A 26,495-nucleotide genomic window follows, 5' to 3' on the forward strand; every position below is an offset into this window, starting at 1 on the left:
TCTTGCATCGTTAATGACCGAGTCGCAGCGCTGCGCCGATCGCGAAAATAAGCCTTGTCGACGGTTCTGGTCTTTGATTATTCACTTCTCTCGCTGAAACGTCGCGAAAAATATGCCCGCGCACGCTGGTTAGAACGATAATTACACGGTCGCGTTAACGGCCACGCGTCACGCGAATTTGGCCCCGCTCGATACAACCTTTTTTTTTTTTATTCTCAAGCCTTGCACACGAGCCTTTGATCCTGAACTTCGCGCCGCGATACGCGTTCCTCTAAATCTAATAAATTAGCATACTTAAAGCAGAGTAAACACAACGCGAAGATGGAAAAGATAGTATTGGAAATTCGCGTGGTTCGTTTCTCCCAGTGGGCAATTGATTTTCGCGACGTTCGCGGCCATGTATTTCACGTACGGACATGGAAAACGAAAAAGATATTCTCCGATAGGGAAAATGAAATTCGACGGTGCTTCTGACGGCCAGTGTGTCACAGGTGAAAGGAAAGTAGATAAAGAGTGGACGAGATATATTGCGAGAAAAAAAAAGTGTCCGCTGGCGCGAAATCATTCTCTGGCAGCATGGACGGATGGCCTCCGCCCGGGGTCGATGCAGCGAGAAAAAGAATTACTTTAGCCCTCGAACCCGCGATGCGCTTAGCATATTCATGCGCCGGCTATCTAGAGTTTTCCGGTGTCTGACCACCACCACCACCACCACCGGTGGAGCACCCTCTACATATTCATAAACGAACACCGTGATGCACGGCGCACGCGTACTTTCTAAGAAAAGAGGAAAAAGAAGATACTGTTGCGGGTCGATGAGTCCCGATTCTTCAAATTAATACACGTACTCGCTCAATTGAATCGCCGATAACTCTTCGCTGCCACTCTCGATAACATTTTTTACCATATTATTTTTCCTTTCATTCTTTGAAAAGTATTACCCCGCTTTGAACATAGGAATTTTGTGCCTTTTATTCCAATAGAAAAAAACCGGGTTGAAGTATCTAATTAACATAGATACTTCTATTTCTAAATGAAGCATCGAATCAATTAGCACTGTATAATAGATTCTTCAAAGAAAATCTCGTTTACAAAGTTACGAACGAAGCGTCGCCGAACATACGTAGCCGACATCGAGAGTTCACGCGAAACGTCGAATCGTTTGGCGCTTCTCAAATGAACACTTCGACCTGGATCGAGGATTGACGAGACAAGTGATGCATTCCCGTGAGTGGTCAGACGCAAACACTCGGCGCCCGCGCCGGCTCAATTATGTCTCCTATTACACGCTCGATTCGCTACTCCAAAGACATTCTTCTCTCTCTGATTTCGCCCGTTGTTCCCCCGAGCTGTTTGTATTCGTGCCACATTACACAGAAACGGTAGTTTAGCGTTTCCAGTCGTATCTGATGTCTCGTATGATGCATACTGCCAGAGATGCAAATACAGGCGAACGCATAAAACGAGAAGGTGAAAGTGAGAAGAAGAGGAACGATTAAGAGAGATGTACCAGACGCGTGTAGGAGAAAAAGGAGCCGCCTGCAAAGTAGAAGCAAAGGGAAGAAAAGGAAGAAACGATAGTCGGATCGAAGTGAAAGCGGCGCGTGTATGGTCAGACGGCGCTCGCTATCGCGCATGTAATATTCACGTAGCAATAGGCGAACTTGTCAAATATATCATTCCGCTCGATGTATCCGAACGGTAGACCGTTCTCTTCGACTTTATTCAATTTCCCGTGTTCCGTCGCTGGATCCGCATAAACAAGCGTTCACGCGCAACATGCCAAAGGAAAGGAGACGAAGCGGACCCCGTTGGTTTTCCCTGTGTATTGAATTATCGAGCCGGTGTCTAGGGATGAGCGAGTTGTACGGCGCCAGCTACGTTCTTTACACGCCAGTGCACCTGGAGTCTTCAACAGGTACGAGGGATCCGCGTTTGCGTCGCCGTTTCTCTAGCGAAATGCGTTCTCGCGCGTAAGCAATCACTCGATCGTGTGAAACGGAAACACGACATGCCCATACAATCAACTACAAAGATTGGAAAAAATATTTACGAGATTTTCCCAGAGAAAGGTTTCAAAAGCTGTCCAGAATTAATTTGTCTTACAACTCCTTACGTTAACTATGTTATCTCTCGCTTTTCTTATTCTCGCTAATTTTTCATGACGGGTCAATCCTGATAAGAAAAAAAAAAAAAAAAAAAAATGCTGGATCGTTAAAGTCACACCATTATACTGTTCTTGTACTGTGTTAATTCATAATTCATAAATTCATGACATTTTTGTCTTGAAGCGTCTTCAAGAATATGAGATCCCGTGGGAATGTCTTCAGGTATTGCGACGATCTTCGATAATGGCGTGGTTTACCTTGTTTGTCGATCTAAACAGCCACACTTCAACCCTTGGTTCTCATCCTCGCTGAGGATACCGTCTTCCACGTTGTCTTAGAGAGTATTTGGCAACTATTCTGTTCAAAATTTCAAACGCAATATCGTACAAAATTTTCTGTCAAAATATTGCTATCCCCGTAATACATATCTTTATTGCTTTATTACTTCATATTATATTTCGTCTATAGATCACGAGTCTTGAAATTTAATTGGGAACCATTAAAAAGAAGAAGGAATTCACAGTCGATTCAGAAGATTCCAGAGCGATTTCATGATCGACCACTATTGGATCTGAAGGATGTGGTCGACGACGAAAACGAAACGGACGATCAATACTCGACCGACCGACGAAAATCGAAAGCGTTCTCCGAAATGGTTAACTTGAAACGATATATGTATCCCTCGTAAAGAGTTCAACTGAGCTTCCACTCAGTTAAAAAAACGTGCACTCGAAATACGTTGATGTATAATTCCGGTGGAAAACGGTGATCAACGAACTAGAGGGAAAAAGAAAGTATTTTTATAAATCCGAAACGATCGAGCGCAGGTTCGTCGGGTTGTGAAAGCTCGATATGTCTGGCGAAATATCGTTTTATAATTTTATAAAAAAAGGGTTAATCCCTCGTGGATCCGAGCCCGGAGATCGAGGACCAATCGTGTCGCCGGTGGCCATTTAGATTTCCAACTGCTTCAGCTGGATTATGCAAAGCGCGGCGGGATCGGCCGCATGTCGAAAAAATTGATTCGTTTGTTCACCAGCGAGTAAAAATGTTCCCGACGTATTCGTATGCCGATTGCGAGCGCAACAGCTTTATTTACCCGAAATCATTCTGCGCCTCTGCTACGCAACCTGCCACGCATTTTGATTTCGTCCTGCATTCTCTATTCTTTTTACCCAGCCTCGCTAATGGTTTAATTACGATGCAATTACGTTCACGTTTCACTCGCTTAATGCGTTACACGTGGCTTTCAAACCGCACCACGGCCAGTTAATCCGTTCCATGGTGTAACCGAGAACGTTTCGAACGAGTTAATTCGGCCGCGTTATTTCTTCCTAGAGCTGCAACGAATCGAGCAGCAGTCAACCAGGTAGGCAGACGTGAAGGAATAATCGCACGGATAATTCAGCCACCGAAATATCTCTTATCGCTATATAACTCGGTTAAACGTACAATTGGACTGTGCTCGGGATAAACGTGAAAATCGTCGAGCAAGTGGAAAACGAACGAATTTTTCTCGTTCGCGCTAGGTTTTTTCCATCCCCGACCAGGCTGGTATTTCCCTTTTTCTCTTTTTCTTTGCTTTTCTTCTGGTTCCTTATTTCTCCCCTCCGCAAACTGCTCGGTTTTACAGACAGTCTCGCCCGTAGCGAGCTTCCCTATGAATGGCCACTCACATGCTACGTTGCAGCGAGCGATGTCGTTAATTAATAAAACCGCGAAAGCCTCGCGATAATTGGTCAGAAAATGACATGCGACGAAAGCCTTGCTCGCGAAGTAACGAATTAAGGTCGAGCGGTTGCAATCGCGAGTCGCATGCATTCGCGGATTCGCGAATGGCTCGTGGTAATGGCTCGTCGCGGCATTAAATTCCGCGGAATTCGCGACCGAACGCGAATCGTTCGTTTCCAACACCCGGAAAACCGCGTCGCCTCCTATTCATCTTGGCTTCGCGTTCCTCGAATAGCGACAACGCGAACGTTTCGCGCTACAATTATTCCAACGATGTATTTCAGCTCGAACGACGTGTCATTAACGGCAGGTTTCGATCGAACGGGCGCGGACGTCGACTTTTCATTCGCCGGAAAAGGTCCGTTATCGACGCCATCGAAACAACATCAACGTGTTCCCGAACGATATTTACGAGGGTGTTTCTGTAAAATTTATACGCGGTGCTGCCGAGTAGTTAGTTCCTCGGGTCGTAAACTACAGAGAGCAGTGGTGGCGTGCGTGTGCATCGCCGTTTCACCAGGGACTTCTTAAAACCATGTTCCGTAGGCTGAAACGACGGCCCTTTGCCAATCCTTTCTCCCTCGCGTGGAAAACGTCGAGTCAACTTTTCAAGGACGTTGAACATTCGCGCACAGACATGCTCTTCTCTCGAAGGGGCGTCCTAGGATGAATGTTTTTGGGAGGAACAGATCTCCCGGGGTACGTCCGACCCGTGAAACACGGCCACGTACGGCCTGCGACGATTAATATTAATTCACCAACCAGAGGTGGGAAAGAGCAACATTAATATCAATGTACGCGTGTGTCTACGAGCAGAAGTAGAAAATCGCGCGAGTTTATCTCGCGAACGAATCATCTGATATACGTTAAAATGGTAATTTTCGGTCTGCCGTACTTACAAGTGACGTCGACGTGCTTAAACCGCTTTCGACGGGGTAAGGCGTGGAAAGAGAACTCAACGGAACTTTCCTTATATCGAAATATACTCGTAAGAGAGGTTGATAGATTTTTATGCTCGAGTTGCATCCGCGTCGCGACGAGTATCTTTTCTTTGGCCGAGTGTCTCGATACCTCGCACAGTGGGAATTCGCGAGTAAAATAGGCTGAGCAAAGACGTTAAAGTATCGCGGTGTCTGGTGCATTTCACAAATTGATCATGCGCGGGTAAATGTTCGGGGAAATTTGTCTTTCGAGGAAAGCGGGCGGAACGGGCAAATGGAGATTGACTATTTGTTCCTTCGCGTGTACACTATGCAGTATCAAGAATCGCGAAGTTCTCCAGCATTTTCTCGAATTCTTCCATAACCGCGACAAACAACGTTTCGTTCTCGCCGCCGTCTTCCTTCCCTTTTACACTTCCGAGAACTTGCGTTTGACAATTTTCGGTATTTTTTTCACGAGCGAAGCTTCCATTAATTTCGCGGCGTTATTAATTTCTCAAGGAGCGCAGCACGCGGAGAAATCCCAAGTCAACGTCGTACTGCGCGATTCTAAGCAGAGGAGAGAACGCGCGAGCTCCCTGTTTTGCTTTCATTAGCCGAAGCTGTTTACTCGCGTGACGAGCTCGAGACAGGTTGTTACATTCGCTCGATACTCGGGCAAGGCGGTGTTACAAGCTTCGAGAAAGACGCTCGCTTCTCGACCGGTAGCCGGTAGCCGGTGAAATCGGTGAAAAATGAAAACTCGATACATTGGGAACTGCTGCGTGATTTTCGAGAGGCCCGTTATCGCACGATCTTCGCTCTCCCTCAAAGTCGAGAATCTGTTGCGAAGGTAATCTGAAAAATTACGATTTTATTCATGAGCCGTATCCGCGTCGATCTACGAGGAGGCTGTGCAAGCAGATTCTAAAGAGAAGAAAGGAGGTTGTGGAAGAGGCAGGGCCCGCGACGATTCAATCGCTCGCCTTTTCTTCCACTGAAATTCCACGGGAACGAACGCGACCCTTCTCCGACATAGCTACGATTTATTTTACCTTGAACAGATGATTTCGCTTGAACCCGACTTCTACGCGACTAGTCATTTACATTGTAGATATTTCTGTGAAAAAAAGAACGGGTTTATGATCGAATCTGGTAATAAAATTACAAATTAATCTGCTTTCCTCAAAGGATTCTATCGGCAAAAAGCTGCCAAGGAATCGTGCAAGTCATTGATACGTAGATCGTTTGAAAATTCAGTTTCAATTTTTATGACGGAGTTAAGGCAATTTCTCATCGAAAAAGGTAGAAAGAACACGAAAGTACAGACACGTAGCAGGATAAAACAATAGAAACTGCACGAGACTTCCCTTGTTTTCAACTTTCTACCGGCTAAGGAAGACAACTGTAGTTGCAGGGCGGCGGAAAAAGAGACGGCTTGACGTTTCCCGTGAATCTTTAAAGCAGGCGCAGTTAGCAACCGGAGAAGTACAAATGGCTAGCGCCTTCGCGCATCGATTATTCACGAGGGGTCACGTTAAATATGTACGCTTTCATGGGGATCGGAGCTTGTCCGGGGATGGCTTCTTTGCCGGGGAACGAGTTTCACAGTCGACTGTCTTTCCGGCTACGCGTCTTTCCATAGTCCCCGCCACCAGCGTGCCAACGAGGGGTACATGCATAGGAAATCGGCGAATTAAAGAAGACGACCTTGACTCCACTGACCCACATTGGGGTTGGGTGCATACGGTAGACGCGTTGACATTTTTATGACACCCTTCTGACTTATGTTGTACGTTAAGTAGTTGCAGTATAGCACGGGGATATTTTTAACACGTTGGTCGCCACGTTACCCATATATATGTGACGGGTATACTCTTCTGTGGGGGGAGGGGCGTCACCCAAGTATGGGTGACGCTCTTCTTGTTCGAGTTAATTAATTATAGGATATTATATATAGGATATACGACATAAGAATATTAAAAACACATTATACCATGCTTTTTATTAATTTATATTCTGGATAAAATATTACCTTATGCTATATCGCATGGTATTTGTCAAAACATCCCAAACACATTCGGGGTGATTTTGGGCACTTCGAACAATAGTTGTAGACTTCGTCATCACTACTCTCCTCACTTGCAAATATATTTTCACGCTGTTTACTGAACATTTTGAGGATGAAAAAATCACTGATGTTCGTCTCACAAGTATGCTTTTCGACTAAATGAAAGATCTGAGATGTCTGGCATGAGAACCCTCGGTCTCCAGACAAGCAATTTGACTGGCAAACGTGTGTGAAAACAATGAAGCTAAAAGTTAACGTTTTATGGTGGGTCCTTGGGTCTATTGAGAATCGGGAAGACTGTATTTTGGTCGTTGGCTGACAGGTAGCGAGGGATGGAGTGCAGATGTCCCACGCGACGTAACACTCGGAGTACTCCAGCCTATCGCTTTCTCCATTTCAGAACTAAATAATCTTTTCTTTACAGTGAATCGAAGGCGACAAACAATGAACTGCCGCTTGTCGCTGTATTTACGTTCTGTGGTCGGATTTGGGCCCCGCAGGGAACTTGGCGACCAACGTGTTAAAAGGCGAATCGAAGAGTAAACCGTTACTTGAAATTTCTATATTATGCAGTAGAGCAAAATCCTAGGAATTAACTTCGACTAATCCTCATACCATCTCGCGCCAAACATCGGCTTACTAATTTATACGCATTAACTATGACACAGCAAGCCCTCAAGTTAGGAGCGCGAGAAAAGATGGCACAACGACTACACGTGGAATTAGGCGCGTGACGATCGTCCAAATGCCACTTCCCGTACAAAATCCGCTCCTAAATAGCGTGCGTGACTTTATCCGCTGTTTCCTTCTGGTGGACTATCCTCAGACATCTCGCGAAGAACATTCCACCACCCTTCCATTCGTTCTCCTCGAATCTTCCTGGTTATGTCTATATATGTTAGAGAAATGGCCACGGCGCGCGATGAGAGCGCGTGCCACGATTGTCACGAATGCAAGGCTGTACCTTAACGAGACCCTCCAAACCACGCGACGAGGATTACGTGAAATATGGCGCTCCCTTCTTCCGTTGCATAACTCAGTCGCCCCTGGCGAAGATACCAACGCGTCGGATTAACGATAACGGATATCATCGCTGCGCCGAACTTACGAAATTTCGCCGCAGGGAAAATGTGCTTTATCTATGGAGGAATTAGTTCATTTCCGTAAAACATTAGGAAGTTGGGAAGTCTCAAAAATTCCTCCGTAAGGGGAAGTTTGTGTTATACATGCAAAGATCGATAAAGAAAGGAACGAATAAAACACTTGTTAAACGAACAAAAGCTACGTTCTTATTCACCCCTAAGATTCCATGATTCTTCCTATACATGCAAGTACTATTATACAAACCACAAACGTACGAGCAACATGGTGCGTTTTCTGTCAAATCTCCGGCGCAAGTAAACTCGCATAATGTTCCCCTGGGGCAGACCAGCAAACTTCGAACGTTCAACTACGAGCAAATTAACTCCGCGTAAAATACAGGAACGGTTGAACCCTGAACTCGTTACCTCACTCCGAGGAGGCGTCGGATCGCGAGACTCGCGAACGAACGGCGTGTTTAGTTCGCGTTTATTACCGAGTCGAGCTCGTGACACGGATGAGGAAAAGGACGCGTAAACGTAGAAATCTTAAACGTTTATATCAGCCGCAGGGTTGGGCGTGGCGGGGGCGGTCGAGCAAAGGGGGTTGTTGGAAAGATAGAGAACTGGAGATTTGCAGCTTCTCCGGCTGGGAATTATATGCGAGGGTAGATCCCTTTGGGCAGATAGCCGCGACAAATTTCAAGAAAAATATGTCTTCCCCGCGTGGCCCTGCGCTACTTCCCCCCCCTCTCTCTCTCTCTGTTTGTCAAGTCCACCCCATGCAGTCAGCATGCCATCCCTCGACGTCTAGCGTCCGCTCGTATCCGCCCGATGGCTGCGAGCCGTTTACCGGGCCGAGCGCTGATGAGAAAAATATCTAAACGTAGATCAAGTTCGAGCCAGGCCGCCTCGTTAAACTGCGAAAAGTGGTCCGGATGCCGGTATTACCGGGCCATCGGGAACTCGGTTCATCGAGGGTGCGTGTTCGATCCTCCCCTGCGCGAGAACATTCGAAAGGGAGCGAATATCGAAGAAAGCGTGCTCGTGATACGAAGTGGGAACCGAGGAGTTTAAAGATGAACACGCTTTCGTCGATTGAATAAATTCCCCCGATCGAACTCGTTCTGAATTTTTGAACCGCGTTTAAGAATTGTGCGCAATAATTTCATAATTTAGAAATTGAGATTCGAATTTAAACTTCGATTTCAGGATGATGCTACCTTTGGCCGTGCTGGCTAAACACGTCTGGTGTCTAGGTCCGTTGTAAGCGCTGGTAGACGCGTCGTTAGACATCAATGCGACCGACCTTCTCGCGTCGCGGCGCAGCGTGGCCGACCTAATACTAATAAGTGTCTCGTACGATCATAACTCTTAATAAACGGAGCAAGCGGCGCTCCTAATGGTATTTCGCGAGTTGCCAACTCACGAGAGTGCACTTTCATGTTTGCCGACGAAAAGACCGGTCGCACATATACGTGGGTAACTCGGGATGCAATTTACCCCGCCTCAGACGGACACGGATCTGTCGCGCTCTTTTCTTCGAGCTGCGCAACCGATGAGTTGTACCGTCAATTTCAAACGTCATCTTTTGATGCATCATTGAGACGTATCCGCTCATTTCTTTCGAATCGTTCTCAAATGAACTTGTCCATTACCACGCTTTTCTCCATACTTTAATGTTGAAATAAGCCGTGAAGATTTTTTTGTAATTCCACTTAAATATTCATATAACCACCGTGGATTAATATCTGACAAAAAATAGGACTAAAACTCGTGCGAGTAGCGTGGGTTGTTTTGAAACGTCAAGCTTTATGACTTTTTTCACGAGCGTTTAAAACAATCTCGCCCCTTTGTGACGTGCGTAGATGGTACGCACGGGTTGCTTATTCGGCATTTGTTTTTCCAAATTACGCCGGTGAATAATTCATGAAGCTCGCTCGTATGAATTTATATTAAAACTCTCTTGGCCTGCCTAATTTCAATGTTGCTTATTATGCAGTATTGTTACGTGGCCGGTGGTATACGTGCATCGGCGTATCCGTGCTAGCCGCAAAATCACCGCGAAAGGATTATTTACGATTCAGCCGTTGCCTGGACTCGGCGATGAACGAATTTCACGCGTTCGAACGTTACGTGGATGCTTCTCATTTTGTACCTACGTTTTTCGCTGGAATTTGCGATAACATAAAGAGGAATTTTATTCCACGTTTTTCATTCGTGTCCTACTCAGTTTTACGCGTAAAGCTTTCGCAACCTCCTATATCACAAACGGCGAGGAAATTTCTTCCTCGAGTCCACCCTGCTCCGTGAACGTCTTGCGTTCTTATTACGCCACGCACGGGACTGTATATCATCCGTCGACACTTATTGACTCTTAGAAGGTCCGATTGAAAAGTAGGTGCGTCCGTGTGTCATTTATTACTCGGCTAAACTGGCACCGATGAGGGAGTAAGCCGTGAAGAAGAGAACGACCGAGACTCGTCGTCCACCCTTCACGAGGACCTCCGCGAAAGGGGATGAAAAATTGCTGAAAATTTCGGCAAAGCGAACAACCGGCCTTCTGTCCTTCGCCCCTTTTTTCGACTCTCCACTTAATAAAGTCGAGTCTCATTCTCTCCGAGCAGTGGTGACTTTCTAGGAAAAAAAAAACGTTTTAAGCCGGTTGCCCCCAAGCGCAGACAAATTGCGTTATGGCTTCGACATGGCGCCTATGGCACGTGTACGTACACGCGTGTAGACGTTGATTTGTGGCGCGTTTCAATTATCGATCCGCGTGTACGGCTTCGTTTTTGGCGTTAATAGAGTCGTCGGTCGTTTCACGTAAATATTAAGAGGCTAAATAGATGTTACGCGCCTGATGAACAACGCAGATGGAAGAATGTAGAAGAACAAGATGTTGATACTCTTGTGTTCATCACAAACTGCGTTAACATGTTGCGCAAAGTTACAGCGAACGTCCGAATTTCCGATGTAAATACGATTTAAAAAAGAAAGAAAAATTCACGCTTGAAAGAAAGGTGGGCAGAATAAAGCAAGAAGAAATGGATTAGGATATGTAACAATAAAGACAACTCTTGTTTGCGCTATTTCTTTTGTCAGAGTTAATCCGCGTCTGGCTGGTAACGGAGAAGCCAGAAAGGGTCCAGCGTCACGTGCCGTCCGTTGTTCGCCTTCCTCTAGCAAGTACGCCAGTTCACGACAAAAGCAGCCTAATTTACGCTACAATCCGTTTTTTACAGGTTCGCGACAGCGCGATTGCTCACACGAAAGGCGCTTTAAGGGCTCGACTAGTGGCTCGAGAATCGACCCTGCACGGTCCTGCCGCGTCTTTGAAGTTCGTCGAGCCACGGATTCCCTTGGTTTCGCGTTGTCGCGTGCAGAAGCCGACTCTCAGGATTAAACGCGATTCGTATATTAGTTACGTACACATGCGTACAAAGGAACCAACGTTAGGCAGAGGTGGTGGAACAGCGACTGTGTCGCGGGGAAACGCTCGAGGCTGGAGGCGCGGATTAAGCACGCCGGGCCCGCGGAAAGTGTCGTAAATTGTCTCCTGGCCGACTAAACGAGGATACGCTGTAGCCTCGCGGGCTAAATGATAATTTCAGCTCGCAGCGTAGACTATAGAGTGGGAGGGCGCATGGAAAACAAATGGTGACGCGAAAGGAAGGTGGTTTTTGGTCGAGGTTGCAAATAAATTCCGTAGCTTAGCTTGGATTCACTTCCTTTCTGTGCAACTTTGCGATCGATATTGGTTTTAGAATGCAAATGAAGTTTCGTACGTTTTTGGCAAATGAGTGTGCGTTTATTTGTCCAATCTTGATGGTTTAAGAGGCTTTCGACAAGCAAACAGCGAAAAACACAGTAGCGAAGGACAAAATGACGGTAAATCTATCGGATCGTGATGAGAGTCTATCGCATGGTATCGCACGAGAGCCAGGATCGACGCTCCCATAAATTTCATCCAGACCGGAGCGCGCACCGAATAATTTGCACCATCTAATTACCGACGATTACCCGGAACCGTCGATAAGATCTGCGGAGAGACGAACAGTTCCACCGAAAGCGCGTTAACGCGCCAGCGAAAGCGGTTGCCGGAAAATCGATGCGAATTCCACCCGGGGACATTCCACTTTCTTTACGACCGCTTCGAAATCGAGCAAACGCACGTTCCAGGTCTTCTGTCCATTAAATATGCTTGCGTTTACGCGCTAACGTACGTGCTCGGTCTAACGTTGGCTTCTCACGTTCACGTCTGAAACCGCCGCAAGAGAAATCTATCCGAAATCCTTGGAGACCCAGGTCGGAAAAACGGACAACGGACAGCCGAGAGAAAAAAACCGAATAAAATATCAGAATCAACGGAATCCCTATAGGCAAGCACGCGATAGCGTGGTGTAAACTCGAGCAAGGTGCCTCAGCCACGTACGCCTCAAGTCGCAGCAGCAGTCACGCCTGTGCAGAAGGACCGCGCTGCATCAAAGATGCATGAGATTCCTCTTCGACGCGAGTGTTGACGTGGTCTACCAGCTATTTCTACGTGCTGAAGAAAAAAGAAGAAGAAGAAGAAAAAAATGAAATGGTTAGACGAAAGGGACGAGACGAGTCAGAAGGGTAGAGAGTGGAATTTCCGTGATGTCTGGTCCGACAATACGCCGCCTGGGTTAAACGGCTGTTCATTCAATAGCCCCACTGGTCGAGACTCGATAAACCGACTTGCCGTGCCCTCTGGTTGCTCGTAAACCGTCCTTACCCCTTGGCCCACCCTCCACCCCCGATTATTCTTGCACCTTTTTTTCCTTCGAACCCCCGCGACAATTCTTGGCTGGCCCGGGGCCAGTATCCCGTCTTTCATCCATCCTTTGTTAAAATTTATGATAAACGAGGCTACCGATTCATTCTCGCGCGCCCATGTATCACGGAATCGATGATAGTCGATAGACGATAACTTTTAGTAGCTCGGCAAGGGGTTGAGAAGGAATTCAAGCGCCAGGCGTTACTGTTCTCTGATCCTCATTTTAATGCACCCTCCGCTAGCGAGGCACTTCACCTGTCAATAGCTGCTCTATGTCACGGCCACGATACACTTGGAATATTTTCTCGGTACTTGTATCGCTGTCGTGGATAACATGGTAAAAGGCAGATGCTTTCGTTCTGAGGGATTTCATTCACTTAACGGCGTGGCACGTGAACTGCATCAAATCAACATCGATGTATTCGCATTCCATATTAAAGAGACATACCGATCTATTTCTCTAAAAATGAATATGTACAAGACATGAATACATTAAATAACGATTATTCTTTATGTTCATTGTTGATCATCTGACGTTTGTTAGTAGGGAGTGACAGCTTAAAGTCTACTTCCTCGACGGAACCATCGCGCCGTTACAACGAGACATACGAACTCGCCACGGTGTCGTAAGGTTAGCGAGACAATTAAGAAACTTGAAAAGAACAATGGATTTTTATGCGGCGAGAAAGTTCCGTCTCGCGTTCGCCACTAATTTTAAACTCCAGACGGCCGCTGGTCCACGATGATTTTATTGTCCTCCATGTAATGCGAGTTTCTTGCTTCTGGCAACAATCTTTCCCTCCTTCTACCAACTTCGACAATGCTTCCTCGTTAAGCGACTACGCGTGACCATGGACTCGTTAAAAGCCTCGCTAATGTTTCCTTATTTCTTAAAAAAAAAAAAAAATTCTGGCTCGCACGTTTTCCAAATGATTAAGAACCAGCGGTGCGACGGTCCACGCGATTAAGGTCGATTGGAGTAGCATTCGTCCAGACGCGTTCCCGGACGGTCTATAAAACTTGAAAGTCCTCGCAGAGCGATTTCAGTTTCCACTGGTAGGAGGCGTGTTTCCTCTTAGGTGCGCGTCCGTTTTCAATTCCTGGACTTCCGTTGTCCAACGGAGATCTGTCAACCGCAGACCTCGCTCGCTTTCTCGCGAAATCTTTCTCATCGTAAAACCCGGACCTGCTTCTCTGGTTCGCCACGAGTTTCAGAAACTTTAATCCCCAGAACGGGATAGAAAGGAATGAATGGTTGCGAAACGGTTGGTCGTTACCAGTTTCTAATTAACTATCGATTTTTCCAACAGCGAAGAATTCGAAGAGCCACCTTCCACTAGATCTATATTGATCTCTCTTTTTCGAGACGAATGGAGCAAAGAAAGATGTGGACGATTCTCTTTTCAGTTTCAGTCGCATTTCGATGAAAGTGATAAAACCGACACATGGATCGGAACGCGGAATTCAAGGCAGCTTTCAAGGGTAGCTTTCTTCAGGTTAACTGAAGCCAACAGAGAGAGGGAAATGGTCCTCCATGGTCTCAAATTGATAGTTTCTCGTGGCGGGGGTTCACATGCGGCCGTGTAGGCCGTCAAAGTAAATGAGCGACCCTCTCCATTTCTCCGGTTCTCCTTTCCTCGATCGTTCCCGAGTTACGTCCTCGGCCTCGAAAGCACTCACATTGATTTGTTCGCAACTCCTGGTTTATAGCCTCTCCTTAACCGGGGACATCGACCACTCCCGTATCGGTTCCGATAAAAACCTGCCCCTCGACCGTCTGTCCCTTCGTCTATCGACCGTTAATTCAAATCGTTCAATCGGTCTGAAAAGGCTCGTTCGCGTGGGCACGCGTCAATCTTCGAATAACGACGTTACACGGAGGAAACGAACGCCAGGGAACTGCTGCAACATATCCAAGGAGGGAGAAAGAGGAACGTCTACCCGAGGGTTAGACGACTCCAGCAGACTATCTGGCTTCGTTGCAGCGGAAGAAAATTGATTTTTATAGCGTCAGATCGAACGGTGAAGTGAAGCGAATTGTCTTAAGGATACTCCAAGAAGAGTCTCTGCTCTTATTGGGAGGAATTTTAAGGAAAGACCTCCGTCTCAGGAGCGATGACGTTAGAGACAATATTCCGAGCTGATTGTTATCTGACAATACGGTGTTAAGCTCCGATGGGAGGACCGATCAGAGCGAATTGGAAATTTGACTGAATTTCATTGGCTACTTTCGTGGTAATTGATTAAGCGGATTGAGATTGTCCATCACGTTCGGAAAATTATCAATCGGATAAATACAGACAGGAATTATATTGATTAGGTAAGCAGGAACGTCTCGACAAAGCGATCTGCAGCGGCGTTAATTAGTCATCCGAGACGGTCCAAGGCAATGAATGATTTAGTGGACCGGTCGCGCCTCACAAAGAGGTTTCCCGTGTTCGAGTCCCGGTTATGCATATTGCAGGAACGTGCCCGTCATTCAAAATCCCCCCGTTCAGCATGCTTGTAGCCAGTTCACCCTTTTTAGCATGGGATCAACGGTAGGATAAAAGACCTTCATCCATGTGATGACTTTCATCAGTGTCATATATTTCCGAGACAAATCGCGAGAGGAGGATACTAAGAATAAATAAATTCTTCTATTTCAAATTACCACTGTATTCTTACTTTAGTTCTTTTTAATAATCTATCAATTTATCTATAAAATAATTTACAAAAGCACAGGTAAAAGTGCCACGTTCGATTGATAATCTCTGACGAACACCGAACGGATCGCACAGTTAGACAGTGGGAAAAGGGATGAAGAACGCGTCTGGTCGCGTAGTATTCTCCCCAAACAAAACGAAACAGGCAACGAGCGTGGCTCAAGGCAAGAAAGCGAATTCACTTTCGAGTGACACGCTTCCAGTCTCGAAACGCGCCACTACCGTAGGCCTGGTCTGGTTTCAGCGTCGCGTCGTTTCGCTTTCTCCCGAAGTGCAATTCCCTCGGTCTGGCGGCCACCGCTCGCCCCGCGGCGCGGGGGCATCGCCACCCAAGCAGTACTAACAGCATTATGCAAATGAGATGGTTCCGCCAGCACGAAAACGTTGGAACCCCATTCAAGGTACTTCCCCGTCCAACGCAAAAACCGAGGTTTCGCTTCAACCCGAGTGTGTCCTGATAAAGTCCCGCGGAAAAGGAGAGCAAACGCGATCCCATCCCCCTCTTTCCGCTCTCCCCCGGGAACTCTCTACGACGTTTCGATTTTTCAAACGGCCCTCGAATCAAGAGGACAAAAAGAAGAAATGGCGAGAGAGGAACGTTCGATGGACGCCTATGGAGAATGTTACCTGAGAAAGTACTCGGGTGCCGTGCTCCCACGGGCTTTTCCTTTGTCGAATCGAGCGCCAGGGGCTTCGAGAGACCTTATCTCGCGATGCACCCCTTTTTCCCTTTCACGATGCTGCCGGACCTGTTCGAGAATACGAAGCTGTTGCTACGGAATGCAACAAAACAGGCTACACTGAACTTGGAATCAATCTATCACATTTCGCGTGATTCTTCTACTCAAGTTACTAAAATTAACCGATCATTCATACAATAAATGTGTCATCTCTTGATTTCGAATTGTTCAGCGACAGAAATTGGTTCGTGCATTTCTTCCAAATAAAAACGCGTCCATAAGGAAGAATTAGTTTTTCTCATATAATCACAAAGGTAAGGAGTACGAATTTTCAAATTGGATAACATGGAATCGTGCGATGAAGGAAGCAGACAGAACACGCAGAGATCAATTCGCCACACTGACCGTTCGGACCGTAATAACTGGTTGACAATATAGAAAAAGATTCGGGATCATCGTAAATGATTAACCTCATCCAGTTGCGTGAACCGGTGGACAAACACGGGAAAACGACGAAGGAAGGCGGTCCCTTTCATTGGATAGGAAGTTGGCCCGTGTCTACTGTCTCCGGCTCATTAGCAAGGAGAACACAGCGTCGATCCTCGTGCTTCTTTCGTCCGGTGGACCAACTTCTGTTGTGCCGCTTTAATTGCGCCCGTCGTCCAATCAAAGGAAACTTTTCGGCGGCTGTCGAAGACGAGGGCGGCGAAGCAGGGGGTGGAAAGTAGCGGCGCACACAGCCGGAAAGTTGGAAATACCAGGACGGCGGCTGGGAATAAATGATCGATTCCTTGATAATCGCGTTAAACGGGAACGCGCGGCTACCGGGCGTAGCGGCAATCAGCTGCGAATAACGTAATTACTGGCTCGCATTACCGCACGCAGCTGCGTGGGATCGGTGCCGCGTTGCGGCTCGCCTCGTTCACGCCTTCACCCTCTCGTCGGCGTAATACCTTTTTTTTCCATCAGCCCTCTCGTCGGCGCGGCGTATCGTCGCGCTTTGCCAGCGACGCGCCGAAGGATATATGGAAGAGCTTTGATCTCGCTGTTAACGCCTGCCTCTCGTCCTTCGGTTGGATTCGATTAGCGGGCGGCAACGCGCCTGTAAAAATCCCCTGACGTTTCTGTTTTTCCGTTAGTGCGCGCGAGATTAGTGGACGTCGTGATTCGCAACGCTGCAAATAGCGAAGAAGGACGACAGCACCGAGCGCTGGCTGCACTTTGATTTTTTTCACGCTGTCTAAGTTCGTTCTACAGCTTTTTCCGCGCGGACGTCGTTTGCCAAAGAGTCGTGTCGCGATATCGAATACAAAGCGGTGAGGAAAACGGAAAGCGCGGTAGTTGGAAAAAGGAAAAAGTGGAAGGGAAAAAAAGGAGAACGGAAAGGGGGAAAACGGCCCTTTTCGCCGTGACAGGCTGTTTACGTTTCGGGCTATTTAGAGTTCGTTTACGCGCGGCAAGGAATGCGGTGGCCAGTTGATTAACACTTCAAACGGGAAAACCGCATAATGCCACGTAATGACAACGTGCTCGGAAAGAGGTAACGGGCTGCGTGTCCGATAAATCGAGACCTCGTTAGAGTGGCTTTATACGCGGTGGGTTGGTGAAACTGCTCTCTCCTTTTCCTTCTTGTCCCAACCGATGCAAATATTGCAAATACGATGGAACATGACTTTAAACGATGTACCGCTGCCATTAGCTGATTTGCTCGGTGGTCCGTAAATTAAAAGGAGGCAGCCATAATTTAGGGGAATAAAATATGTCCCTGCAACGGCTCGTTTCTCTCGATTAGGTGCTGTCGTGATTTGCAATGATAACCGACGTATTAACACGAAGATTCTACCAAAAGACTTATTCGGGAACCATCCGATCAAATTCTTTCTCTAAATGTTTAAGATTTCGATAGCGAAAGAATTGTGCCAACCATCTTCGGCATGCAAAATCTCACTTCTTTGCCACTCGTACATGTCGAAGTAACTAGTTCAAGAGAATCTCTACATCTTTATTTATGTATATCCGTGATCTGGAGACTGCTATTACGCAGAAATATTTTAAATAAGGAGCGGTGCATATTATTGTACCTTTGAGCATACATTATGTTTCGAGTTGCAAAATGTTTTAGGAACAAAGGAATTAATAAACAAATTTCTATTTATGTTCCCTGTAGCCTCTAGCCAAAGCTATAAGCTTAACTTTCTTGGTAATGTCCTTTTGCTATAAATATATGAACATGCTCCCTATCGTCCTATTGTCTAGTAACACTAAAAGAGTAAGGATTTAAATGAGCATAAACTTATACATTATACTAATGCCTTTAATTATTTCAATATACTTTTCTATTAAAAATTCATCCACTGGTTCTTCAATCAGTCAACCTGAACCTCAACAGTACAGAACTGTAGAACAGTATAGCGAACGAATTTCGAAACTTGAAGCACGAAACTATACCAAAAAACTGGCGGTGCTAACGTTTCATATATTCCATATATCGATGGTATATATCGATAATGTTCCATATAACGATCGAACGGAAGTGAAAAATAGTCGGGTAGTCGGAAGGTGGAGAGAAAGAGCGCGAAAAAGGTGATCGACCTCTCGCGGTCTGTCTAAATCTTTCAAAGCTCGGTCGTCGTTCGATGCCTGGAAAATCCACGAAGTTTCTAATTCGAGTGACAGCTCCGTCGCGTGACAGACAATTATTCCACTTGTTTAACGACGTTACCGCGACTAGCGCTGGAAATATCGCACGCTTGCAGAAATATCGCGAGAAAACGGAGGCAGGCGGGCAACGTCCCGACGAAATCGATGGATCCTCGAATGGACGGGAGCGCACTGCGAGGTGTCGTCGACCCGGTTGTATGTTAATGGATAATAGGATATCCGTTATGCTGTCGAGGTAAATCCGGTGGCGTGGATCTATTCAGTCAGCTGTACATAGATAAACCCGATACACCGCGACGAACGATGCCTTGCAGCTCTGACTCCAGCATAATTATCTCCATTTCTCGAGTATCTTTCCTTCGTCCATGCGATTCATGCCGAGATTCTCGCGGTCGAATCGCGAATCACGAAATGAAACCCTTGGATCCGTCGCTAACGATTGTCGATGCTCCAACGACAATCAGAGAAAATTCATAATCGTATCGAATTTTAGTGGATATAGCGGAGAATGTGTTTTAGAATACGATCTCGAAATTGCGAGAAGGGTTGATTTCAGGAAGGCTATTAACAGAGTTTTCTCTGCGGGTATCGTATTTTCTGTATTTTTAAAACGTTTATCGCGTGAAACCGTACGCGCGTCCTTGCGAGACCGCGAGAACCGCCGTTTCAAATTATCGTCTCGTGTGACTTTTCCATTAACCCTCGCCTATCAAATTTACGGACCGCGTCGTCTCTCGCTAATCAGATTTAATTCGAGCCCTTTCCGCGAGTGAACGCGGCTCTGCCGGGCTATTTTAAACGAATTTACTCCAATACCATGTACCTTCTTTTTCTTATAATAATCCTCGTTCGCGAAAATGAAAGCTGAATTAAAATTATCCTTGGATATGTCCGGGAAATATCTGACAAATTGACACGCTAGATCGCCTTTCTAAAGAACTAGTTATCCGTCTGGCTCTCCACGATCTACCAGCGAACAAGCGAAGGCTATCACGATCGGATGAAAAGTGAAAGACGATCGAGAGGTGGGTAAGAAAAATACCAACGGATTAAGAGGCGGGAAAAAGAAAGATGGTGAGAGAAAGAGGTGAACGAGTGCCGTCGTGGACGGAAGAAAGACGCCCAGTGCTCTCGAACATCAAATTCAGCCCCTATGATAACAGGAGCTAAGTGTTTCGATATTTATCGGCTGCCACTTCTTCCTGACCGTTTCGCGAATGGTAGTAGATGGCGAGTAGCTTGGAGAGGCGGAGGAAAGAAAAGAAAGAAGACGTGGAGTGCCGCGCTAGTGGGTTATATTTTCTGGAGAGAAGCCAAGGACAACGGCTACGGGAACGACGACTTGGAAGAATGAACACACGAGAAACAGTACGATTCAATTTCCCCCCTCCCCATAATTCGATGGAGCTCCACCTCTTCTCTTAATCGTTAAAAACATTGGTCCCAGCGGCCAATTCGAACGCAATTTTTCTCCGTATATGCGAGCAGGTATATATATGCGTCTCGTTGCTTGTCTTGCTCCGAGAGTCTTGGACTGGACCGTCGTCGAAAAAGAGTCGAAATCAAAGAGTCGGGTCGAATTTACCTGTCAAAATCATCCCCCTGGCCGGAAAATTACGCAACGCCTACCGCGCGAGCTTTCTTCGAGAAGCTAATCGACGCGACAATCGCGAAATTGTCGCGACTGCTCAGACGTTCGACGCGGTCTTGCCTGCCTCGTTTGCGGAGAAACTAGAGAGAAAAAAGCTATATCTATGCGCCGGCAGTCCCAACGGAAATTCGTAACGAAGGGGTTTGCCCTTAACTCATTCAGATGCGAGCCTTCGTTTTCTTTTTCCATGCGGGGCGTTGACCCTTTCGGTTCGGTGACCTTCCGTATTTACTTTCGACCGAAGAAATTTCTCCGCTGCTCTTCATCTTCGCTTCGTTGCTTTCTGCAATTTTTTACGGCAATTTCAAGTATCTACCAACCCATAACATGCACGAAAAGTCTCTTAAATCGCCCTCGGTTCAAAATCCCACGCCCTCTTACGCTCGTGTTCGTCCGATTGCATGCTGTGAAAAAAAAAAAGATTGTTTCATCAGAGAGGAATCACAGAGTACGAGGGTTGAAACAAGAAGAAGAAGGACGCGTTAATTCCCGCTTTATTGCCCGATAACTCGATTACGCGACGTAAAAGCGGAGGTAGTCGTTCATCGTTGGCCAGATGCTTCTGCGATTAACGTTTCTTTTACTGCGTATGTAAAGCGTTTTACGACGAGCCGCGTGCAATTATCTCGCAGATCGGTCCTTTATTATAACGACTAGCAGAGAGAGTGGCGGAGGGGTCGCGGAGGTGGAACACGACAAGTTCACTGGGTGTACACAGATACCAGGATTCCCGCCCGAGGGAACATTAGTCCTGGGAACCAGGGAACGCTGCGCTAGCTGGTCACCAGCCGGTATCAAGGCCTGCGAGTATCACCCCGGGCTACTGGACGTTGTCCGGTCCACCCTCTCGACAGACTATCGGTCTACGGTTGGTAGCCTGCAGTCGATTCGTTGGAAAGAGAACGACGCGTTGAGTGGAAGGAGCACTCCAGGGACAGAGAAATTCGGTGCTGCAACTAACGAACCGCTCTCTGCGGAATGTATGTAGAATCACGCGGGAATACGGCGATTTTCGCGGCTGGTAGATTAAAAGGAACGTGATCGGGGTTAATCGCGTTAAAAGTAAGCGGCGCAGCCGTCGAGTCTAGAATTGTTGGAATATCTACTCTGTCGATTTGTTTCATTAAAAAGAGCAAACTCCTATAGATTTATTGGCGAGAACCAATGATGTATAAGTCGCCGTTGACGAAGCGTTATGGCGAATGCCCTTTAAATCCCACGGGCGAGATACGAAAACTTGGAAATGTCGATGGAAGAGGAAGCTTCGTGTTTGGTCGTAGTAGCGGAGCAAATGCGCTCGTTACTTCACGACAGTAGCACGTGAGGAATATCAACCTGCTTTTCCCGTCTTATCTGTCTGTCTTGTCTATCTCCACCCTCCACCCCTGTTCATGGCACTTTTCTACTTTTCCTTTTCTTTCTCTTCGTCGCTATGCTCTGCCGGTAGAGCACCTTTTAGACTCGTGCGGTCGCCACGTTAATGCGCCATTAGGGGAACACCATGGCGTGATGCGAGCCGGACAAGAGGCTGCCACGAGATTTCCTAAATGCTTCTCGCTTTTACACTCGGAAAAATCATCCATTCGAACGACACTCTCGATTTCGTCGTTGCCAGTGCGATTTATCAAACTGGCTTCGATCTTCTCTATCGCGAGATACGATCGCTCTATCGTATTTCCTGTCGAAGTCGAGCGATAATAACGGAGTTTAGGGGTTGGCCAGCGTGGAATAACCCGCGTGCCTCGCATTGGCGAGAGATCGCGATACAGAAATCGTGCGACGGGATGATCGAGACCGGGACCTGCGCGGGGGAAACTCCCGGTAAGATAACGGCAAGAGCTTCGGTATGGACGTTTATCAATGATATACGATACGCACGCGCACCTCGATATCGTCTCCAATGGTTTGAAGCTCGGAAAAGGGGTGTCCGATGTACGGCTGGCGTTATGCCACCAGGCACGCGACCCACGCTCCTGCAAATACAAACCCACACTCCTCGAACCTGGCGCACCCTCTAACGTTTCGAGCGGCGGCTTGAAGAAAAAACACGAGAAACGTAGAAGGTGCATGGCATTGACTTCCAGCATGACGTAACTTGTAGTGACTCGATAAAAACAAGACGAAAGTCGAATGACTCGACCCTTGTAATCGTGATACGATAAAAGGCGAAGAGTCATCGAGGTCAAGTCATTGACACTTTGAGAGGTCGTTCGAAGGTTACGAGACTCACCGAATTGATATTACAAGCGATCGAGATTCAAGAAGGTAAAAGAGATCATCGAAATCTATCATAAACAACCAGAATCATTCGTAGATCGAGGAACCTAACGAAATCATATCGTGTCTCGACGAAGAATTATCAAATTCAAAGTCAAACTTCTTCGAAATCCATGAAGGATCGCTACAATGTTACACGAATTGGAAGCTGTGGATGATACTCGAAGTAACAAACGTTAGAGCGGTCAGGGGTTGTTCAACGTAACGTAATACGTCTAGTAACCAGAACGAGCGGACCGTGCGGATGTTCCGAAATACGAACTGTGCTTGGCATTAAGAGGTTTGTCGGAGGTTTATCTGACGAAAATGAGAACATATACAAGGCGTCGGGCGTGGTGGAAGATGGTCGTCCTTGTGCTTGGTCGCGAACTGATGTACAAGGCTTGCAGCGCATTGCACCCCCGCCGACGTTGGTATTCGCGTTAACGCAAACTTCCGCCTACCTACCCCCTTACCTCCGCGATATTACCCCGTAACGTCCCGACACTGTGGATAATTGAACGGCGTAAAGTCGGCCAGCACCGAGTCATAGTAGTTAACCTGGTACTTCCTGGCCTCGTCGGCCGGGACGCTTCCCTTCGCAGGCTGTAAATTTTTAACAACCCCGTTCTGGAAGGTCGCGTAAAACTGACAGACGTAATTAAACAGACACGCGTTACCTGGTTGAATACTTTGCCAGTCGAAATTACGTGTACCTTGTATTTAAGGAGTTTCTGACACGGTTGCTATGTTAGGAAGCAGGCTGTCGTAAAAATAAATAGTCTTAATTAATGCACTGCTTACGGTCGACTACGGTTTAACATCGTCCATTAAATAGAAACAAGAAAAACTTCGACATTATTAGACTACTAACGATCTAGCAATTATTTTACTTTGGATTCGAAAGAATCAATTGAATCTTGACATTCGCGTGGATTTTTTGACATTGCTCTGGAATCGTCCAGACTGTGTACAACAAGTCCGTGAAATTAGCGCAACCGCTTCGCATCGGAACAAGGTTGAACGCGGTCGCATTCGGCAGAATTTCAACCATATCGCACGCATTTGTAGGCAATGCACGCTCTAACGTGCGCAGATGCGCTCGTCCCACTTGAATTATGCGAATGTCCATCGCGAAAGCCACGGAATGACGTGATCTCCACGGAATTTGTATACGAGATTGCCGGTCTGGTCGAGGAATCGTCGACAAAAGTACGTTTAAGCCGCTTGATAAATCTGAACGAAGACCGTCCATTTTCACGAAGTGGGTATTATACCCTGTTCCTATTTTGACTCCGCAAAAATTGCAAATGTATTAAAACGGAATTAAATAGGCGTTTTTTTCACCGTGTACCTACGTATTCGCAAGATACGAATGGTCGTAACACTAAGAACAATTCCCTTTCCGCCGCATTGCAGCGTTGCTTCGTTAATAGCAAAACGTAAAAGCAAACTCGAACGCAATTCGAAGCCAACTGTCGAAAGAGAGCAAGGTCAGAAGTCTTAGTACCGACGATTCCCTAAATATAGCAACTATAGCAACTCGGTTCGTTTGAGAAAGACAATCGACTCTCTGTACAGGCGAATAAATTACCCGCATCCGTACACGCTGGCTCAGCGAAGGTTGCGGCGAACGTGCGCGGATTTGTCGGTGCCCGCGCGGGAATAACGCGCGCGATGTCGTCGACGTCGTCTGGCGCGGTCTCGCGGCTCCTTTGAGCCAGTTTTCGACGGCTCTTCGTTTTCCTCGCTTTTCCTGCCGTCTACAACGCGCCACTTTTCGATTGAAACGCAGTGACGACAGCGACGATAGCTCGAAACACCGTCGAAATAAATATCTTCCCCGAATCTAGACGCGACCAACTGCGTCCCCATAAGTCACCCTGTAAACTCGTCGCCGGGAAAACACGTATTTTAAACTTCGCCACTCCGTACTTCTGAAGTTCGCCACTTTGAACGCGCTCGTCTCTCTAACCGCCTCTCTTCTTCTCTCCTCTCCCTCCCGCCCCTCGCCCGTTGACTTTTCACCCCCCGCACGCACGAGAGCATCCCTTTGCACGCCGCTGGTTTCCGGATTTCAGCAGATGCGCGTGCGGATAATGCGACCGACGAATATCGAATATCGAGCGCGGCTAGTATTTAGCGGCGAGTGTCGAGTTTCCATGAGCCACCGATGCACCCCAGACACGTCTATGCAACGAGGGTTGCTGGGACGAGCACACGCCGCAAATTCGTGTTCGAAGCGCGAGCCGCAAATTGCAAACGAGACACCAGATCCCGGGGATCAAGCTTTCTGTATTTCATCTTCTACTTTTAATCGTGTTATTCTATACTACTTTTATTGTTCCCTTTTCCGCGCGTTGTTTTTCCTACGAATTTCAAATTTATTATTTTTACAAAACTTCAGACTACACGTAGTCGGTTGCTTTTTCAAGTAGAAAGTGTTCGATCGAATTGTTCGATGATCGTTTTATAAATAAATGATAAAATCGAGAATCGGATAAATTTCACAAATTTCTGATTCGTTCGTTAGCAAACCATCGGTACGATCGACGAGAATTTTCCTTCCTACCGGTTCGTTTCTTTTCTTTCGTATTAACGGCATTCGGTATAGTCATGACGATTTGTTTTCTCGCGGCAACTAGTTCTTCGGCTATTCAAGGGAGCAGGAAAAGAGGGAAAGAAGGGCATAGAACTAACCAGAATTACGAGTTGCCAGAGCAATTAAAATTAACGAAGTAATGCACAGGGACCACCGGCCCGTTTTTCATTTCCCGCGTCGGCCTCCAGACACCGACTACGGATTATATCGTTATATATTATTTAAACAAACTTTGACATCTCGACCACCGTATTTCGTTCTCGGAGAGAGCATGTCTAACATTCTACATGCGATTCTTGTTCAATGCTGTTGCCATAGCACGCTCCACCGACCAGAAATAATTTTCATTCCTACTTTATCTGCTACTCTTATTTTCATTTTGCGGCAACGTCTGCTCGATTCCTACCGGCGTACCGAGGATCAAAAAATGGCAACTGAAAGGAAGAAACAACGGACGGATAAATTTCCCCATTTCTTCCTTTCTGCGTTCTACGAGATACACTGCGGTTCATCCAAAATATCTCGAATAATTCTTCGAATTCCAGAAGAATTTCTAAATTTCTTAAACTCCGTATCTCCTACGATAGAAATAGTTTCTTTGGCAATAGAAATAGTTCATTCTCTGTCAGACGAACCGACATTTCTTTGCTAATCTCAAGCGATGGATCGATTTAAAGGATTCGCCTGGCGATGAATGTCTCGATCCGATAGATGGATCACGACCGATAAACTTTATAATCCATGTTTAAACGACCGGCGAACAGAGTCATGAGAAGCAACGGATGCACTAACGATGCGCTTTAATCCAGCGTTCTTTAGTCGAGCAGTACACCGACTGGAAGGTCTTCTCCTTTTCTTTCTCTGTCTCTCCTTGTTCCTCCACCCCCCGGTTAAGGCACACCACCGAGAGAGGGCTTTTATTCTCCGCGGCTGCAGCCCTCTCTCTGTTTTTCATATCCTCTCGCCTGCTCTAAAGGAGGCGGCGGAAGACAATGGAATGCTTACGTCAAAACCCGCGCGCGCCGCGTCGGTATTTCATGTCTCAATTATTTCCCACAAAAGCAGCCGGAGAAGAGCGTCGGAGGCTACCGTTCCCTCCATCCTTGATACTTCCTGGCTAACCGTCACGACGGTTAACCGGCGTGTTATCCGCCGCGAAACGGATATTTTCACCACCACCGAAGAATGGTATCGAATTCTTGCTGGGTAGTAAAAAGGACAGCGGAGAATCTC

At 46.8% G+C, this 26,495-nt stretch overlaps 1 protein-coding gene across 6 annotated transcripts in view; it reads right to left on the reverse strand.

Annotated features, from left to right (window-relative positions):
- The window catches only part of LOC122566552, a 258,455-nt gene that overhangs the window by 40,029 nt on the left and 191,931 nt on the right, over positions 1-26,495 (reverse strand). The window lies entirely within an intron of this gene.

Source organism: Bombus pyrosoma, linkage group LG4 (genome assembly GCF_014825855.1).
Source record: "Bombus pyrosoma isolate SC7728 linkage group LG4, ASM1482585v1, whole genome shotgun sequence".
Lineage (NCBI taxonomy): Eukaryota > Metazoa > Arthropoda > Insecta > Hymenoptera > Apidae > Bombus > Bombus pyrosoma.